The following is a 6970-nucleotide window of genomic DNA, read 5'->3' on the forward strand; positions in this document are numbered from 1 at the left end:
TTCCTAGCTTCCTGTTTCCAATGAGATCACTTATCTCCCAGCCCTCTATACCACCTCTGTAGAAAGACAAAAACAATTCCTCATCACCAAGAGAACAGTTTCCAAGAGAACTTTACTCACCACATTGCTGTCAAACCACCAAGAAGCACAGAAGAGAATAATGACTCGGTAGTCCCATACTTTCTAGCTAGTTGTCCACTTTCCTCATATTCAGGATTTATCCCATCATGCTTCACACTACTGTTAACCTCACACACTGCTAGAATGTCAAGCCCCCCAAATCATTCGTTGATCTGACCCAGCATCCCATAATTCCTTTACCTCCAACATCCCTGTGCTATATACCTAGTCTTTCCCTCCAATGCCTTGATCTTGTATCAAGTTCCCCTCATTCTCTTTTATATCAGAAATCTGGCTACACTTAATGAGCCCACTTCTGCAGGCCTCTCAACTGAATGTCATTTTTTTATGATACTTTTTATGTATCTACTGCTAATAACAAATTATCATCACCTTAGCAGTTTCAATCAACACAAATTAATTGTCTCATAATTCTGTGGGTGGGCAGTTCTTTTCTTCATGACTGGCTCCTTTTTCACATTCAAATATCAGTTTAAAATCACTTCCTGAAAACAGTATGGAGGTTCCTCAAAGAGTTGAAAATAGAGCTACCATATGATCCAGCAACTGCACTACTGGGTATTTACCCCAAAGATACAAAAGTAGGGATCCAAAAGGGTACGTGCACCCCGATGTTTATAGCAGCAATGTCCACAATAGCCAAACTGTGGAAAGAGCCAAGATGTCCATCGACAGATGAATGGATAAAGAAGATGTGGTATATATACACAATGGAATATTATGCAGCCATCAAAAGGAATGAGATCTTGCCATTTGCAATGACGTGGATGGAACTGGAGGGTATTATGTTGAGCGAAATAAGTCAAACTGAGAAAGACATGTATCATATGACCTCACTGATATGAGGAATTCTTAATCGCAGGAAACAAACTGAGGGTTGCTGGAGTGGGGGGTGGGGTGGGAGGGATGGGCTGACTGGGTGATAGACACTGGGGAGGGTATGTGCTCTGGTAAGCGCTGTGAATTGTGCAAGACTGTTGAATCTCAGATCTGTACCTCTGAAACAAATAATGCAATATATGTTAAGAAAAAAAAAAAGAAGAAGAAGAAGAAGAAGGTAGCAGGAGGGGAAGAATGAAGGGGGGGAAATCGGAGGGGTAGATGAACCATGAGAGACGATGGACTCTGAAAAACAAACTGAGGGTTCTAGAGGGGAGGGGGGTGGGAGGATGGGTTAGCCTGGTGATGGGTATTGAGGAGGGCACATTCTGTATGGAGCACTGGGTGTTATGCACAAACAATGAATCATGGAACACTACATGTAAAACTAATGATGTAATGATGGGGATTAACATAAGAATAAAAAAAATCACTTCCTGATAAAGCTGCCCCCACCATTCCATCTTTAGCCTCCCAGTGACTTCCTCCCACATAACCCCATTTTCATTCTCCATGTAGCTGTTTCATTGTCTAATATTTTCGTTTATTATTTATGTCTTAGTATATTATAAGCTCTCCACTAAAATATTTACTTGGAGATTTTTCTCTTTATCTGGCAACTTTACCAAACTTCATTATTATACCTAAGAGTACTCTCAGTGGATTCTACATAGATAATCAAACATTTGAAAACAATGACCATTTTGTGATTTCCTTTCTGGTACTTTTTAAATTTTTTATTGTTATGTTAATCACCATACATTACATCATTAGTTTTTGATGTAGTGTTCCACGATTCATTGTTTGTGCATAACACCCAGTGCTCCATGCAGAATGTGCCCTCTTTAATACCCATCACCAGCCTAACCCATCCTCCCACCCCCTTACCCTCTTGAACCCTCAGTTTGTTTTTCAGAGTCCATCGTCTCTCATGGTTTGTCTCCCTCCGATTTCCCCCCTTTCTGGTACTTTTTAAAAGCTTATTTTATTGTCTAACACTTCCATCACACCATGGAATAAATAGCAGTGAGAGTAGGCATCTATGTCTTATTTTTTAATATTAGATTAATATTGGGGTGCCTAGCTGGCTCAATCAATGGAACATGGGACTCTTGATCTTGCGGTTGCGAGTTCAAGCCCCACATTTGACATAGGACTTACTTTAAAAAAATTAGATTAATATCTCTATTGTGTGACCATTTAGTGTAATGTTTGCTAGATTTGTGACACAAATAGCTTACCATATTAAGAGAGTTTTTAACACTGCTTACTAATATTTTTTATCACAAATGAAGCTTGAATTTATTAAAATAATTTTCGGCATCTTCTTTAGTCTGTTAATGCGTTAAGTGCAAAATTTTATTCATGGGTATTCTGTTAAACTATCCCTGCATTTCTTTGTTAAACTGACTTGGATATTGGTAAATATTGTTCTAATAAGCTAGTATACTTAAATTGTTAAGAGTTTAGTATTTTTCACTTCTTTCCTCTTATGGGAGATTAATGTATGGTTGCTTTGCTTTCCACCATATTTGGCTGTCAGTGGCATACTAACCTTATGGGAATGAATACTGTGCCTTAGAAAATTGACCCAAATACTCTAACTCTGAATCAGTTTTAATAAGACTAGAGTATCTGTTTCTTAAGGATTGATAAAAGTCTCCCAATTAACTATCTGAATCCAGTAAGGAAAAAAAATGACATTTAAAAACATTCTCCAAAACTGTACTCTCTCTTCACTTTTGGAAATGCTTTCCAAATTATTTGCTGGTTTCTGGCTTGATAAAACTGCACACCAGGACTTCTCTAGTTAAGCTGCCTAAAAACAAGGCAGAGGAAGGAAGGGCAGGAGGGAAAGTTAAGTGCTGGGTCATCCCACTTTGAACTATATTATCATCTTTATTACCTCTAGAGGAGTCTAAAAGGATAGATGCAAGATTATCTGTGACTTTTGCTTCTCCCTTGTCCTTGTCCATTAAGTCCAAAGGCAGGAACTGATTAAGGCTTAAAAGCTACTTACTCTCATTGTAGAAACCCCTGGTTTCTGATGTTCATCAAGTTCCCATTATCCTGTGACTGGGAGAATCAGCGTCCTGAGGCATTAGCTCCATTAATACTTTCCCATAAATCAAAATGCTTATTTTAACCTATTTCTTTTTAAATTTTTTATATCATGATCTTTTAAACTTGTCCCTTAATAATCAGATACCAGTTCTGAAGTAGATGGACGTTTTGCTTTATGGTTTCTTTTCTAATTAAGATGAAGGCAGGCCTTAAGAAGAAATAGACCCTATTGCCTAAATAGTGCCACCATGAAGAACTTCAGAGGAACTCTTAATTGTTTTATGGCAAATAATTCCATATAGCACATTACTTCGTCACTTTGGTTTGCATTTCACAAATGATTAATCTTAGAAGACACACCAGGAGGTTGTCCTGCTTGAACCCAGCCTTCTGGATATTTTAATGAGTTATGACTGTGGTGGCTATTTGGTTGCACCTGCTTCAATAATTTTTCCAGATGAAAATTTATGTGGTCATGCTATATGGAGTAGAACTTTTGGTCTTGTCTGCACATATTCACTCTGTGTTAGCACAGATGGAAATTTTTTCCTTATGATAATATTGATCCTGCCTTTGGGTCTTTACTCTCCATCCTGACCTACAGTGTTCACACTTCCAAGCAGAATATGTGTTCATGAGTGCAGGGGTAAGCAGGGGAACAGGTTAGGGCACAGAAACTAGTTCTATTCAGGCATGCAACCTTCTCCCCCATCACCATTTTTATAAGAGAACATCAGTTGTGCACCTAGCTCAATTAACAGGAAAGCATATGACTCTCCACTCAGCTGGCTACACCAATGTCTGCACAGAAGGAGCTTATTCAGAAACATAATTTTGAACTCTCTATTACCCAATATCTACTAAAATATGGGCTAACAGTAATATTATTTATAAAATCCTGTCTTCCAGGCTTGACATTCTAATGCCTACCCCTACATTAAAAAGACATGCATCACACATCCATCCTTCCTTCTATATCTCTCCTCTTCTTCCCCCCACTTACCCCCTAAATTTTATGGAGACTATGAATTATTTTCCCATCTTTGCATTGGTGGCTTAGGACTAAGCTTGCAGCTGATCCTTAAAAAGCACACAGCACAGCACCACGTTTGCTGCCCTTGTCTTAACACTGGCACCATCTCATATCCGTGCCCTTTTTATCTCTTTATTTTCCTACTTGTAATTTGGTTTTCTTACTGTGCCTTATCTCAACCTTTTTAAGTCTCCTCGATTTAGTTTTGGAATAAAACTGGAAACAGATAAATAGCAGATCTCCCTGCCTCTAAAATTGCTCTCCCTAATATTTACCCTCCCCCATGGCTGTTGAGTGAATTTTCTAGCATACTCTTTATCATGCCACTGCCCTCTTTAAAACTCTTCAAAGGGTCTCCATAATATACAGAACTGATTCCAAATGACTTGCATAGGCCCTCCAAGATCTCTTTCTCCAAACTCACATTTCCTATTTAGGAGGCAACCTGGCAGAGGAGTTAAGAGTTCAAATCCTGGCTTCACCAATGACCATATACGGGTAACTGGACAAATTAGCTAACCCTTCTGGGCTCAGTTTTCTCATCTATGAAAAAATGATAAGGGTAACTACCATACAGGTTGCTGAGAAGGTAAAAAGAATTGTTATACATAAATTTTTTTTAAAGATTTTATTTATTTATTTGAGACAGAGAGAATGAGAGACAGAGAGCATGAGAGGGAGGAGGGTCAGAGGGAGAAGCAGACTCCCCGCTGAGCAGGGAGCCCGATGCGGGACTCGATCCCGGGACTCCAGGATCATGACCTGAGCCGAAGGCAGTCGCTTAACCAACTGAGCCACCCAGGCGCCCCATACATAAAATATTAACAACAGTTTCTGAGACTTAGTAAATGGTTAAAGCATATTAGCTATTGTCATGTGTCTTTACTCCCTTTGCCATTAATTGTGATCTGTTCATAACAAATTACTTGGGAGTTACCTATTGTTTCCTCTACATTAAATACTTCCTATAACATTCTTTTGCCGAACCCAACCCAATTATCTAACCTCTGCAAATGGTAGACAAACTATTCTTCCTAATTCTTCCACCCAACCCAACCTCCCCAAACTGGGAACCTGAACTGAACAACTTTTACTCTTCCCAGTATACTTTGTGGAGCACCTAGCTCACTGAATTTCAAATATATATTTATCTATCAGCCTCTCTTATAGGATGGGGAACTCGTGAAGGCTAATTACAATTTCATCTCCAGGTCTCTGCACAGTATCTAGAACAAAGTAAGCTCTCAGTAATGATTTGATAAACTATGAATAAATGAATGAGCAACTGAATGAATGATGGTACTCTGATAGGTATAAATAATGTAAGCAAAAGAAAGAATTCAAGAAAAGAATAAAAGGGATTAATGAATAATGGTGGGGGACACAGAGGAGACTGTGTTTTAGCAAGCAGTACAAAAATAGGCTGAGATTTAATGAAGATCAAATAGATAACCATGTACATTTCATTTTAAAGGCGGTGCAGTTCTAAATGGAGAAGTGCCCCTTACTGGATAAGTGCCTGCTTCTAAGTAAATTAAATGTGTATCTCTATAGATTGTACACATTATAAGAGCCCTGCATATACTGTTAGTTCCTTGAAAGCTACTCAAAACTGCAAGTTCAAAAAGATGAGGAAATGTTCCCATGGGAAAATATTACGGTTAATTATATAAAAGGAACCCTTCTTCACAGAAGATTTATATTACTGCAGCCCTCAGTGTGATATGGCCACCTGGGTTTTATCCTCAGTCATATAAATATCCTTTCCCTTCGTCTGCCTCAAGGTGTCTTCAAGGGGGTTCTCGGAAGCTACACATATTACCTATGGCCAAGGACCCATCAAGATCATCGTTTGATCCAGAAATATATGATCATGAGCTCTTTACACTCTAGCCAATGTATTTTCATAAAACTTCTCCTTCAACAGGTCCACTGCAACATATGTCAATAAAACAAAGCCTTACCTATTCAATTAAAAAAACAAAAAGTCCCTCAAAAGCACATGCTAGGAAGGAAGGCAGGCAGACACACACACACACACACACACACACAGAAACTGAATCAGATGGCCATATTCACTTTCTTGGCTGAATCAAGCTAAGTGCCAGTCCTAAGTTAGTACAAGAAAATCCAGATCATTTAGAGATTACTGATTATCACAATATGAAATAACCTTAATCAGAATTTCATTATACACTTATTTATTTATTTGATTTTTCTGGATTGAGGCATGCAAGTTTGCTGAGGAAGAGTAAAATACTTAGTTCCATCTTACTGCTGTAAAATATTCCATTTTATGAGAAGTTCACCATTAAGTTACCCATTCTACTGTGGATGGGCACTGGGTTGGTTCCAGTTTGGGCTATTACAAAGAGTGCTACTACAAACATTTGTACATGTCTTTAATACACATCTATCGGCATTTCTATAATATACCTGCTAGAACTTCTGGGTGTGAGCATGTACATGTTTAGGAGCTACCTCCAAGCAGGTTTCCAAAGTGGTTGTAACAATTCAGTATATGTGAGGTTCAGCTGCTCAGAATTCTCACCAACACTTGGTGTCATCAGCTTTTAAAATTTTACCCATTCTGGTGTATGCATAATGATATATTACTGTAGTTTTATTTTCCATTCCCCTAAAAACTAGTGAGATTCAGGGCTTTTTCTCATGTTTATTAGCCATCCGGATATCCTCTTTTGTGAAAACCCTACTTAAGCTTTCGTATATTTGTCCTTTGATACATCTGCCTTTTCTGTATTGATTTGTAGGAGTTCTTTACATATTCAAAATAGGATGGCTTTACTATATATATATATATATATATATATATATATATATATATATATATAT

This window comes from Mirounga leonina, unplaced genomic scaffold (assembly GCF_011800145.1).
Source record: "Mirounga leonina isolate KUSES-001 unplaced genomic scaffold, KU_Mleo_1.0 Mir_224, whole genome shotgun sequence".
Taxonomy (NCBI): Eukaryota; Metazoa; Chordata; class Mammalia; order Carnivora; family Phocidae; genus Mirounga; species Mirounga leonina.